At 43.6% G+C, this 14,733-nt stretch overlaps 1 protein-coding gene across 1 annotated transcript in view; it reads left to right on the top strand.

The window, feature by feature from the left end:
* Nucleotides 1-14,733, top strand: part of LOC311136251 (homeobox protein PKNOX2-like) — an 89,087-nt gene that overhangs the window by 22,132 nt on the left and 52,222 nt on the right. The window contains exon 2 of the mRNA XM_084170383.1: nt 2,287-2,374. The gene's annotated coding sequence lies outside the window, so the exon portion shown is untranslated. The remainder of the gene's footprint in view (nt 1-2,286; nt 2,375-14,733) is intronic.

Below are 14,733 nucleotides of genomic sequence, written 5' to 3'. Positions count from 1 at the left end.
CCCTCTCCCAAGTCAGAGAGGCCCACTCTCTCCTCTCTCTCCGTGTCTGTTTGGGGGCCCAGGCTGACAGGCCTTAGTGGGGCTGGTGTGGTGGTCTGCTGGGGTGGTCTGCTGCTCCAGGAATGCTAATGCATCCTCTGTGGTTTACGAGGAACACAGTGATTAGTCCTCCAGCCCCCCGGGGGGAGCCGCTGCTGCTTCGACCCGCTCTAATTCACTTTGACGTCAACAGGAAGGCCAGCCAGGGTTGAGCGGCTGGAGAGGAAGGCCACTGCTGGTCCCGGAGCATAGGGGGAAGCTTCCAGAGGGATTACAGACCATTCCAAAATGTTTTCTTTGTAGCTGGAGGAAACCTTAGAAATGCCTCCCCTTCCACATCCCCTCATCTTCCTTGGGTGACTGTTGTGTTGGTGAAGTGAACAACCCAGGCTAGAGGATAGACCCCCCCCCCCCCCCCCCTACTCGCCTTGTCTCCTTTCATGAGCACTGGTCTGAAATGAGTTTATACATTGAAGCAAAATGGTGTATGGTGGAATCCTATCCAGTCCTTTAATGGATTTGTTAGTGGTCTTGAAGTGAAGGAAACGAAAAAGCCATGTAACTGCTGCAGCATGTGCATCCCCCCTCCCCCTGTCTGTTATATCTCCAGTCTCCAAGCTCCCTAGCCTATACCTCACACAAGTCCCAATTGAGCAGTGCAGGTCTTGGTAAACATTGGCCATTCAGAGCTCCAGTGTTAGCAGGTAGCTGCTGGAGTTGCTAGCCTGCTGGGAGGCCCAGCATACTCCCACTGACAGGATACATGACTTGCCGGTCAAGTGAAAGATCAGGTGTCCAATCCTAAATGGAAGATTGAACTTAAATCTGTTACATGTGCATACTGACTTCCTGCACTGCACCAGAACTCCTCGAAACGTGGGGAGTCCAAGAGCCTATGGAGGTACTAGGCACAAAGGAATTTGTCTCAAAGAGACTAAGGCTCCTTGCAGCCAAGATATTCTATATTCAACATATAGAGTGGTGAGGAAGAGGAGGAGCTCCGTGGACCCTTTGTGTCCAGAAGTAATTTAGCCATTCATTGTAGCCATTGATGCTCTGTAGAGTTGCTATTTTCTCGTGTTTTCTCGTGTCACTTTACTCGTGACATTCCTGGATTACTTATTATACAAATAAAGTCAGATTTAATCAACAAATATGATAGTCAGTTTAAAAAAGGTTAACGGTACAAGACTGTGTACATATCTGGCTGTGTTGGCAAAATCACTACATCTCCCATCGAGCCAAGCGAGGAGAGGCTGCCCGTTGTCACAGTTCCAAGACCAGTCAGAAACGTCCAGCTAACCCTATGCCAATGATGCCGGTGGATCTCAAAACTGAACTTGGATCCTCGTTAGGTAGCAATGGGAACTTTTGCCACCATTGTCTTACGACACGACAGATAGCTCGAACCAGTCATGACTCTTCAACAAAACAATAATTATTTTTCAAGTTTCTTTCCAGCGATTTTCTTAGATAAATGATTGTATAACTTGCAAAGAATGCAGTATTTATGAAGTTGGACAATGATGACGAAAACTAGCATAGTTCAGCTAGCCAGCTATTTTAGCAAGGAAAAACTGGGGAAAACAAGCTCGGGACAGGATATAGGGTCCGTGCTATCCGGGGTCCTTTACATTTTAAATGGTTAAGGTAAGGGTTAAGTTTAGGGTTAGGTAAGGGTAATGGTTATGGTTAGGGTAAGGGTAGGGGTTAAGGTTAGGATTAGGGTAGGGACGTCCCAAGTATCCCGGATAGCACTTACCCATGATATAGCTGGGCGCACATGGCTAATTCAGGACATAGATTGTATTTTTTATGCCCTGATATCTGGAGCTGGCGGCGAAAAGTTTGATTAAACAATTCAGAGACTGAAACAAATATATCAGATGACAAATATTTAAAGAGAGAGAATCGATATACAATCCCAAAATCAGCTGTAACTGTCAGTAGTAAAACAAAGCTTAAAACGATGTTTGAGTGAACCTGAATGCAGAAAATGAATGGCAAAGTCACTTCCGGACATGGTAGACTCCTTCTCCTCACCGCTCTATTCACACCCATTATATGGGGGTATTTTCATGCCAATAATACTGTAAACATAACAAAAACCCCAGACCTGTATCATTGTGAAATTACAACTGCTTTGCTGCTTTTGCTTTATTTTGTGTACAGTAGGTGGGATATGTTAAAAAGTGACTTTAAACATACATGTGTACTCACACAGCAACATTTCCCTGTGTTTTGCAGACTTTGTGTGGAAGATCGGACACTAAGGTGTGGAAGAGCAGACAACGACAACATTGACTCCTGCTGTGTTGCCGAGGGCAAACTAACTGTAAGTTCTCCCATCACCTTTTCACAATCCTGAAATAGGGAAGTACGACTTGAAGCCTTCTTCGCCAGAGTTACTGTTTACATACTGTATGTTTGTTTACAGCACCATTAAAGAAGAGGTATATTCAGCCAGGGCCTAAGTGTAGTCTTTAGGCATGTGTTTTGTGCACAACACATCTTAGCAGCACATCTGGTACATCTAATACTGTCAAGCTGCTTCTTCAGATCCAACTCCAAGTGTTTGTATCATTCCATGAGGAAGGCTAAGACTAAGAGCACACAATTACGTGTAACTCCTACCTTAAACAAACTACCATGCAAGAGTAGTTACTGTAAGTCTCTTTGATTGACTCAACTCCATTGCGGTTCGGTTGAGCTAGATCGACGTCAATCATTTAAGGCCACTTCGTAATTCCGCAGACTAAATTGTATTTCCCAATTTGACTTTTTAAGTTGCCTTTACTTTTCGCAGGGAGTTTGGATGCCGCTTTTCCCCCTTCACATTTTTAATAGCAGTTAGATTCACTCTAAAAACACTATTTGTGTCTTTAATGGTTGAGCTAGCCAGGATGGAATTGACTGGAGTTGATGAGTTCTAAGTGAAGCTGTTGGGAGAGATCAAGACGAGGGCTTTACCGTGACACTATAATGACAGGCAACAGGGAGGTGAATTTTTGTTGTTGTAGGAATAGGATGAGAAGAGGGGGTTGGAGGGCAGAAAGAAAGGGAAGTCGCTTTAATTGAGTGCAAAAGCAGCTGGATATTCCAAGCCATTTCCCGCCACAGCAACGGTGCGCTGGCGCTGCCTGTCTCCATTTCCTCCCGGCCCTAATCGCTCCCAGCCACTGCGTCCTCTCTCCCTCCTCTCCTCTCCCGCATGGATTTTTTGGAGCCCTGCCGAGGATTGTTTTACACTTAATTTTGTTAGACCTAACGAGATTTCGCTAATTAAATCTCCTCCTGGCTGGAGCCGCCATCTCGCCCTGTCGCACAGAGTGTTTGTTTGTATAGATCTTTTTAGACTAATAAACATTTTTATTCCAAAGGCGTGGAGAGAGGAGAGAAGGGGTGTGTTGAGTGGATGAGGCTTGTGTTGCTCCTCCCGCTCCTGCTATTGTGCGCTTAGCTGCTTGACTGCACTTCTGATAGTCGTTATAGGTTTTAACCTAGCATTCTGTGTTAGGGAAGCGCCAGCCATCCACACCAGGTACCACTGTCTCTGCTCAATGGAATGCCTTCCTTCACATCATCTTGTTCTTTTATTGATGAATGGGCAGCGATCATGCAGCTACAGTATATGATCCTGATAAACACAGCTGTCCACCACAGGAGGCTGCTGAGGGGAGGACGGCTAAAATAATGGCTGGAATGGAGTGAATGGAATGGTATCAAACACATGGAAATCGTGTGTTTGATGAGTTCGATTACCATTTCATTTATTGCGTTCCAGCCATCACTATGAACCAGTCCTTCCCAACTAAGGTGCCACCAACCTCCTGTGCTGTCCACCCAATCCACACCGGTCTGGATGGATTAAAGTGAAACCTTTAGACAATGCTATATGCTTTCCCAGTATCATGACCAATGATAGACCAATTCTAAGATGGATAGACACATAAGAATACAAACATTGTCTTCCTCTCCTCTAGTTCCCTTTGTTGTCATTCCTGACAAAGATACAGCCTGTAAAACTACATGCAATAAAAATGGGTTTCAATAACCAAAATGTTCCTATCAGTTCCAGTGTATAATCTCAAGAAGTCTATCTGCATTGTATCACTGTGTGTTGTGGTGTTTTAGGGAAAGTGTCACCAGGTGGGGCCAGGTCTAAACATAGGCGATGCCTGGGAGGGGCCTTCAGATAGCATTGTCGACAGCAGCCATTTGCCCTGCTATGGTGGATGCCCCCTCAGGAGACTCTCCCCGACTATTGTGGGAGCAGACCTCCTGTTTCCCGTTTGGGCCCTGCACACCAAGTGCCAGGCCTTGCAGTATCTCTGCATTCTTGCTAGCCAAAGGCTCCATTGTAGCCACCTCCTGCCTCCATTCTCCCCCTCCCTGCCTGCATCCCTCTAACTCCCTCTTGGGTTCAGTTCTATCCAGTCCTCTGCCACCTCTGCCCCCATTGTGGGGGGTGTGGGTAGGCTGCCCGGTTCTGGCGGAGGTGCCCCTGGTGAAGGCCTGTGCTTGGTGATCGGGTTTCTGCCACCTGTCGCTCAGCTTAGGGAGGGGGAGGGAGGGAGCCAGGGGAGATGCCCAGGCATCTGGCACCAAGAGGGGCTCGCCATGTGCCAACAGTACTGGATCCCAATGTTCTGGATCTTTCATTTAATTCAATTCATTTAATTTCTCCACTGTGAAGTCCGCTTTCTCATTTCCCCTCTTTTTTATCAAGGAGGACAACATAAATGGTGGTAGGGAATTATATTGTTAGAATTAGCATTAGCATGTGGTCCTCTGTAGCTCAGCTGGTAGAGCACGGCGCTTGTAACGCCAGGGTAGTGGGTTCGATCCCCGGGACCACCCATACACAAAAAAATGTATGCACGCATGACTGTAAGTCGCTTTGGATAAAAGCGTCTGCTAAATGGCATATTATATTATTATAATGACTAGCATCTCAAGCCTAGATGTTAGTTACAGATAATTTAGCATTGTTGGAGTCAAAGCTATGTGTTTTATGTTTAGATGTGTCCTTACAAGTGTTTAAGAAATGCCATTAGGACTCCCATGAGTTCCTTGTATACAGTATCATGTTGACCAAATGGTATCTAGCATATGTAGTATCTAGCACATGCATAGCAAGGTTAGCATAGCAATTCAGAGATGGAAGCCAACCTCATTAAACAGACTACATCTGAAATGGTCGCTCTCAGATGAGGCAACTAAGGTTATTTTAGATTGAAGCACCTGACACCTCCCACTGTCATTAAAGACAATTAAATAGTGAATGCTGCCATTTCCAATCCCACAAGGAAATCCAATGTACAGTGTATTCGGTAAGTATTCAGACCCCTTGACTTTTTCCACATTTTGTTACGTTACAGTCTTATTCTAAAATTGATTTTTTTTTAAATGTCCCTCATCAATCTACACACAGTACCCCATAATGACAAAGCAAAAACGGGTTTGTAGAAATTTTAGCAAATGTATAAATAAAAAATGCAGGAAATATTACATTTACATAAGTATTCAGACCCTTTACTCAGTACTTTGTTGAAGCACCTTTGGCAGCGATTACAGCCTTGAGTCTTCTTGGGGATGAAGCTTGGCACACCTGTACAGGGGAGTTTCTCCCATTCTTCTCTGCAGATCCTCTCAAGCTCTGTCAGGTTGGATGGGGAGCGTCGCTGCACAGTATTTTCAGGTCTCTCCAGAGATGTTCGATCGGGTTCAAGTCCGGGCTCTGGTTGGGCCACTCAAGAACATTCAGAGACTTGTCCCGAAGGCACTCCTGCGTTGTCTTGGCTGTGTGCTTAGGGTTGTTGTCCTGTTGGAAGGTGAACCTTCACCCCAGTCTGAGGTCCTGAGCGCTCTGGAGCAGGTTTCCATCAAGGATCTCTCTGTATTTTGCTCCATTCATCTTTCCTTAGATCCTGACTAGTCTCCCAGTCCCTGCTGCTGAAAAAAACATCACCATGCTTCACCGTAGGGATGGTGCCAGGTTACGTCCAGACGTGATGCTTTACATTTAGGCCAAAGAGTTCAATCTTGGTTTCATCAAACCAGAGAATTTCGTTTCTCAAGGTCTGAGAGTCCTTTAGGTGCCTTTTGGCAAACTCCAAGCGGGCTGTCATGTGCCTTTTACTGAGGAGTGGTTTCCGTCTGGCCACTCTACCATTAAGGCCTGATTGGTGGAGTGCTACAGAGATGGTTGTCCTTCTGGAAGGTTCTCCCATCTCCACAGATGACCTCTGGAGCTCTGTCTGAGTGACCATCGGGTTCTTGGTCACCTCCCTGACCAAGGCCCTTCTCCCCCGATTGCTCAGTTTGCCCGGATGGCCAGCTCTAGGAAGAGTGTTGGTGGTTCCAAACTTCTTCCATTTAAGAATGATGGAGGCCACTGTGTTCTTGGGGACCTTCAATGCTGCAGACATTTTTTGGCACCCTTCCCCAGATCTGTGCCTCGACACAATCCTGTCTCGGAGCTCTACGGACAATTACTTCGACCTCATGGCTTGGTTTTTGCTCTGACATGCACTGCCAATTGTGGGACCTTAAATAGACAGGTGTGTGCCTTTCCAAATCATGTCCAGTCAATAGAATTTACCACAGGTGGACTCCAATCAAGTTGTAGATACACCCATTGATGAGGGAAAAATGTATTTAATCCATTTTAGAATAAGGCTGTAACAAAACAACATTTTGAAAAAGTCAAGAGGTCTAAATACTTTCTTAATATACTGTATACCCTAGAGAAAGTAATTTATAACAAATTTGCGTACGCCTATAAATATACTCCTGCAACCTTTTTGTCGGGAAATTTCGAGTTCACCCGTATGCCCTTCATCATTAGCGTTAGCAGAATGCTAGCTACCCTGCCATCTCCCATCCCATCTTTCTTGCCATCTCAACCTCAACCATCATCCCCCAGTGAAACCCCTAAATCTCCGTACCCTGCTAGCTACAACAACCCTGCTCTCGTTACCCCAACAACCCAGCAACCCTAATTCTAATTATGTTGATTTAACTTAGCCACAGCCCCCTCTTCCCTCCATACCACCATCTGAATGGAAGCTTATTAGTTTGAATATTTTTATTCCCCATTTCTTGGGGCCCCTGTCAGCATATCCAATTACTCTCGCCGCGCGGCTGTAATTGCCTCCATGCTAATGGCCGCCAGACAATCGTGCTAAATGAGGTGAGGCCGAGAGGCTGCGAGCCCGACTTCATTAAGAGCTAATGGGATTTTATTGGGGGGACTGAAGACCCAGCTCATCAAAAACGATGGAAGGAAAACAAAACAGATGGAGAGGAAGAGCCAAAATACTCTGCAACGCACCTCCCTGCGTAGGCTGCATGCACTTTACTTTACCCTGGTAAAAAAATTATAAGAAGCAAAACACTCCACAACTAACTTTGCCATCAACCCCCACCCCATCCCTGTAAAACCTACATACAAGAGAAAGAGACAAATGTTGGACTGTTATTGAAAGATAAGGCAGGCCTGGAGGGTGGAAGGTTTTATAGGAAGCATGTGGACTTCTAGACTTGTGTTGTAGTATTTGAATTATAGTAAAATGTTTGTTTTCTTCAGAATGTTTGTATGTCTTTGTTTTTTAAATGTATTCTAGGCTTGAATTATGAAGCACTTACCACTACAATTTGTATCTCTATCTCTGGGATTTTAAGCAGCTCGATACCAAGTCATGTTGCTAATTTTACCGTTTATGTTTTCATCACCTATGTGTACAATAGATACAGATACTAACTAATATATTATTATTATTATTATTATTATTATTATAAAAATAGTACTGGTGAAACTAACAGACAGAGATGTTATACCTGGTTTTAACCCAGTTAAAGCATTCAAAGTGCTGCACTGAGATTGGGGTAGTATTCATGCATCTGTGCAGTGGGGGATATGGCAGTGCATAATGCACTCAGAAACAAGGAAAGTACTCAACTCAAGAAGAGTGCTACAAGAATAGCTTTTTCAGCAGCAATGAATGGAGTGGAGATGAGTGAGATAGCCAATCACTGCCGATAGACAGCAATGTGATGCATCTTGTGTTGAGATGTTTTCCAACCCAGACATGTACAGTATACAGTATGTATGTATTTGGTAGTGATACCCATTACATAGATATGAACATGCCCTCGTCTGTCATCAGTCTCCCCTTGGTATGCATGTGAAGCTGGTCCACCATTTTGGAGAACCCCTATAGGAATTGCTACATTGCGGCTTACGGTTGAGGATCAGTTGCCCATACTTTAATCCTCCGCGCCATCTTAATGCCGCTACGGTTGTCCTGCTGTGGGATTCAGATCAATGTGCCTTTTGGCTCCTCTGTAAGAGGGTCCTGCCAAAATCTATTACACTGCAAATAAAGTGTTCATCTGCAGGAGCATTTAGACCCAGTGTGTAATGTATACTGTGACCTGAACATTAGCTACTAATCTGACTTTGCTCTATTCTGTCGCCATTGAGTATTAAGGCTACTCAGTCCATTCACAGAAAGTGAGGAATCGTGATTTGCACAAAATACACAAAGGACAACCAAATTACAATATGCATCGGTTTGTGGTCAAAAACGACACGTTTCATCCTCAAAAGACAATTGAACAATTGAACATTTCTTGGCCTCCTGAAAAACTTCCAGTCCAACTTTACTCTCACTTTTCTTCCACATCTCCCTTGTCTTCATCAACACAAGACAGTGTACTCTGTGTGTGTACCCAGTGTTTGTTGTGGGTGGTTGTAGGCCTGGAGCCGATTGACACCTGGCCCTGGTAGGAACAGCTGTCCTCCAACTGCCAGTAGCTCCTGCTAGGAGGAAAACAGACCCAAACCTCCAGGGTCAGTGCTGTGGTATGGAGGTCTCCACGGCAACCGGCGGAGGAGCTAGAGCCCTGAGAACAATCCTGCCACTGAGGAGAGCTGCGCTCCGGCTCGCCTCTGAGCTCAACACAGGGGAATGCGACTCTCCCCAAGCGGGGAGACGGAGAGAGGGAGAGAGAGTGACAGCTGAATAGTAAGGAGGGAGTGAGGGATAGGGAGAGGAGGGAGGAAAAGAGGATGAGGAGAGGAGGGAGGGGTGAGAGAGAAGCTTGGTTTTAGCCCTGACAAAACAGCGGTTGTCATGTTAAACCAACCCCCTCCTCCGCCTTCCCCCCTTCCTTCTCTCTTTCTCTCTCTCTTCAACCCCTCACCTAGCTCAGTCATTCCCCACAAGTAGTGAGGCAGTGTTTGAATGACTGAAACACTATATGCAAGACTTAAAAAATTTGACCTAATACACCAGTGGTGAATAGAACAAAAACCTGATCCCTTTGCCAAAACGTTGAGTATTTTTGTTATATTACACACAGCACTGAGCAAGCTCTATTCCATGAAAAGTAATGCACTTTCATAATACGTTGTAGTTCAGTAAACATTGGCTTTTTATGTAAGTATGTTTATTTTGTTTGAATTCATTTTGGATCAGATACGTTTGTTGCATTGTACATTGTAGTCTCAAACTGCAGACCACATCAAAGCTATTTACACTGTGGTAGGCAATGGCCTTCAACTTGTGAATTTGAGTATATGTTTGTGGTCATACAAAAACTTTAGAATAAAGCTTCCACACACCATCCTTATGTACAAACATCTCTAAGTAGGGTTTTGTTTAATAGAGTTAAGATTCAAATCAGCAGAGGAGACAATAGAAACAATAACAGAAAGAGTAACAGGTGTTTGATTTGATTTGATTTGAACCAAGATGCGGTGCCACTTGAGCCACTGTATCTGCTGATCAGGGCTTTGCTTTAACTGGAAGGAAAAACACTTGGCCTGGACATTCTGATAATCATAATGTAAATCAGTTGAAGACAAAAGGAAATTGAGAATCCAACCATCTATTATTATGGTACATGAACAATTGTCAGGAGATTGTTGTTCTGTTCTAAATGTAGAGGCCCTCACACTTCACCTGTAGCTCGATATGGAGAGTAAGGCACACAAACAACACTTGATTTAGAGCAAGGGGAACAGAATGCTTGTTATTTACCTTAAGGTCACCACTTTTGCCCAAATAGTGACAGAAATTCACAAAGAATGGGGGGGTTACACCGTTGGTTTCTATGGTAACAGGCTCCCTACACAAAGGTCACCGTCAGAGGCAGCCTCAGAAAGACACAACAGGATTATGGGGGATTTGGAGGGGGAATAAAATCAGTTTTATTCTCTCTTTTTTTTGTATAAATAAATGTCTTCTTTAGAATATCTGAACGATGATAAAAGCATAGGATTTGAATAGTGCAATTCCATGGCTCCAAACGGCAAGGGCCTCTCTTTTTATTATTATTTCTTTATTTTCTTTTGATGTCAGAATTGAAAAGGGAGTGTGGTCGGCAGTCGCCCGACGCCGAAGCTTTGTGCTCGCCGCTGATACGTACCCGCCTTGCCCCCTCAATCACTGCCGTCTCCTTTCGCTCCCCTTCCTCTCAAGTCATTTTAATTAAGTCAGTCTTGCTGGCGTGGCTGGCAAAGATAATTGGAGTGGGTTTTGGATGCCATTTACTCTAAATGTCGCCTGTTTCTTCCCTTTCTTTTTGGTCTGCCTCGGTCTGCCTCTCCCCCATCATCTTCTGGCATGGAGGCTGATGGAGCTACCGATCCCCCCCCCCTTCTCTCTCTCTTTCGTTTCCATCTAATATTAAAACGTGAAATATGGATCAACCTTGTCTGTTTGGTGTGTGGCACGCCGCAGAGACGTTCCTGTGAATTGGGCCGGAGCTGCAATTGATTTGAAATGGCAAATCAGACGATGGCAATGAGGGGATCCTTTTTAACTAAAAAAATAATTATCTCACTGCCAAGAATACTGAAAACGTATAGGGAAGACATATACACAGTATATTAAAAATAGCTTAAGAATAACTAACATAAGAAGCAAAAGACTGATGATGCTTTAAACAATGCTTTGATGATCTGAAAGTGAAGCAATTGTATGTTGTTTCTCAACATCATTTCACATTGTTTCCATATGGAGAGAATGATGATCCCCAAGTTTTAGTCAAGAGTATAGACCCATTTCTCAGCCGCATCGTTAAAAGTTGAGCGCGCTGTTTGACATCAGAAAGGGGCTTGTTTACATTGGATTGAATACAACATCCAACTTCAGATGCAGCTTCTCCCTTACAGAAAAAACACATGATTTCACATGTGGAAAAACACATAATTTCACAAGCAATTTCATGTTAAATCACATCAAATTTACATTAAATCAAAATGTCATTTCATGTGAAATCATTTAATGTGAATTCAGGTGAAAACATCTGTTTTTGGAACACTTCACGTGATCACGTTTTCACTTGTAGTTTCTATCACATTAACTTCACATAAGATCACGTGATCAAATGGAAACATATTTTTTTGGAACACTTCACGTGTTCACATGTGAAATTCATATGGTCTTCCTGCAAGAGGTGCAAGTTAACAAATACGTAGTCAGATGGTTAGCGCCTACATCATTGCAGCTGTCATCGGAGGATTGATTAGCTAGCAAGCTAGCGAGGCAAGGTAAAATATCACAAAGAGCTAGAATAATATACTTATTGAGCATAGCTATATCCATCAGTCCTGTGTGTTTTCATGGTCATCACTCACTCATTGTTAAGTTTGTCAAGTTCCCGACATCAGTGTATAGCTATTCTTCTACAGGGCTTTTGATGTGAGGATGCGCATGCATCACTTGAATGTGACGCTTGCTTGTAAACAGAAAATGGCTCTATGTGCAGTTTAATTTAGAAGTGTAGCAATTTTGTGAAGAATCTGTCTTTTTTATAATAACACTGTCAAATTCTTTCAAGTTCTTTGTGTTGTAGTGCGTGCATGAGTTTTGAGAGTTCAGGAATGTAGCAATGAGTAATATGTGCAACACTCTAAAAGTGTTAACTGTGTACAATGTGCCCATGAGTATTAACTTTACACTTTCTGACATTTGCAGTGTTCACTTATGTGAGTGACAAATATAAGACTACATTTACACTACATGTATGTCCCATACGACATATAATGTGACGTATGCAGTATGTAGTATGTGAGTGTTTAGTGTGTGCAGTGTGTGGCATGTGCGGTGTGTGTGAGTGTTAAGTGTGCGGGGACTCTTCCGGGCTGGCCCCCTATCAATCACAAACGGCTGGGCCTGTTGCTAAAATGGGGCTGCAGTGGGCCACCCATCCACCCTTGCCGCTCGGGGGAGATCCAATGTCCTCAGAGCTAATGCACTCCAGATGTCCTTTTGGCTGGGGCTGGGCCTGGGCCTAGGCTATAGGGAGAGAGGGATAACTATGGAGCTGTGGGCAGTGGGTAGTGTTCATTAGGCACCAAATAGAAGAAAATGGATCGAAACGGGGAGGAACTACCTGAACTTGGCCAAAAGGAAAAGCTTGTTTTCACTTTCAGTTGTAAAACATTTTTCTACGTTGTGCACTAATGTGTAGGACCCCGCTGACGGCTTGGGAAAGGCACTGTTTCGCCATCTTCCAAAGGCTTCCAAAAGCCCAGAGGAGAGATAGGATACCTGGGTTAAAACCCTGGGCTAAGTCCATGTATGGTTGAAACAGATTTGTTTTAATTCATTTCATGCTGCACCCAACCCCCCCCCCCCCCACTAACCCTCCAGTCCAATGGGTATTTAGACTGTAATATCAGGCCAGCCACAGAGGCTAGGCTACATATGTAACCGGGATCACATGGCTCTGGCTTCGACGCAGATATACTAGCCTTGATGAGCATTTCAGCAAAGTAACTAGTCCTGAGTTGTAGGGAAAGGAAGGAGTTTTGACTTTGCGGACTTGAGGATAGTGGATGGGAGTAGTGGAGACCTTTCATTTGGGACTTTCCTGTAGATTGGCTCGCAGACAAATTAGGGTCGTTCCACCAATTAGGTACCTTTTGAGTAGTGTAACTTGGTGAACCAAAAAAAGTTTTATTTCACCTAATTTAAATTCTGTCATAAAGAGCACATTTTCAACTTAATAAAAATACTTTTTTCCCATCTTAAGAGGTTAAATAAAAAACAATCTATAGTAAGTGCCTAATAAGTGCCAAATAAGGTAACAGGGTTGACTGTAACAGTGTTGATGATTTCACCTTAAATCAGCTATAAATCCCCTTGTGACAGGGGGCAATTCAATGCAAGCTTCACAAATGTTTTTATTATGAAAACCTTTCTATTTATGGGTGACGTGTTTTGCTCGACCCACTCAGTTTTCCACCACAAAACACCACAAATGGCCAAAAATAGTAGAACCAGCTTACATGGTTTTGAATGTTCTTTTTTAAAGGAATAGTTTCACCATATTAAAACAAGAGTTCAGTTCACATAACAGGTTTGGACAGGTTTTTATTTTACCTTAAAATGTATCACTAATCACATTAAATAAATAATCATCTTCAGAAATGACTTTGTCAAAGCAACACAATAACTAGGGCTTTACAATGACGGTGAAAACTTTGAGAAAGTTGGGGGTTAAGTGGGTTAAAATCTCCCTAGAAGTCACAGAGGATGCAGAAGTTTTGCACTTTAGCAAGTCTTTATTCATATTAAAAATCGGATTTATAGAATTTTCCATGTGGTCTATATTAAAGGGAAGTGTATTTAATATAACAGGCTTTTAAAATTCTAAATTTGTGCACAATTTCTACTTAAAATATCAAAGGGATGCAAAAGGCACTCATTTTGTGGACTTGTTGATGCACCTGCAGCTTCTTGCCAGTTTAGTTCTGATCGCTGGCTCATGATAGCCATGCATTTTCTATTTTTTCCCATTTTAAAACAGCATTGGTAATACTGACTCACTAACGTCTCTGTTCTCTCTGGTGTTGGCTGCTCTCCTCTCTCTCTTTATCTCCTTCTGGCTCCTTTCATCTCTTACCTTCTCTCTCTTTCTTTATCTACTTGTGTCTCTCTTCCTCTCTCCTACTCCCTTTCTCCCTCTTTCTCTAGTTCTGGCTTTCTCGCTCCCCCTCTCTCCCTCATCACCCCACGCATGCTCCCCTGTGGCATTTGAGAGAGGAAATTTAATATTGGATTGTTTGGTGTTTCCAAGGATTCCATTCGGCTGGGCTCCTTCCCCGACACGAAGACAAACATCAGCTGTCGGTGCCAAGAGCAGCAAACACCAGCGTCTCCCTCATTATTCGCCCCTCTCATTTCAGAGCTCCGGCCTACTTTTTATTGTCTCTTTCTTCCCCACTGCCTGGTTTGTGTTCTAGATGGCTCTCCTGGCTCTCCATGTGCCCCGACACAGTTATTTTGACATTATGGCATACCCACGATGATTGTATGAATTGTGTTTTTTTAGGGTATCAGCAAGTGATATCGTAATTACCAGGCCCTTGGGAATTGTTGGGGACAGTTATCAGATTTCCATTTGACAGGAAAAATAAATCTAGATTAAGAGCTAAAATGAGGGGAGCGGTTCTTTGTTGCAGGGGATGAAACTGCAGATAGGGATAATAGTCCTTCACTTTTTAATAATTTTGAAGGGAGCATGCATGAACTGGATCTCAATTAGCTAGCATATTCAGTAGCCTAGCTATCTTTCAGACAGTTTTTAGACTTTGTGCACCAATCTCTCATTCAGCTCAACCAAGCCTTGGTTACCCTTAGGTTTCCTCATGGGTCCAACCCCACATTGCAAACG

The sequence above is a fragment of the Coregonus lavaretus genome (genome assembly GCF_964263955.1).
Source record: "Coregonus lavaretus genome assembly, chromosome: 10".
In the NCBI taxonomy this organism is placed as follows: domain Eukaryota; kingdom Metazoa; phylum Chordata; class Actinopteri; order Salmoniformes; family Salmonidae; genus Coregonus; species Coregonus lavaretus.
The sequence above is the reverse complement of the archived record's forward strand: the minus strand, read 5'-3'. Positions and strand labels throughout refer to the sequence as shown.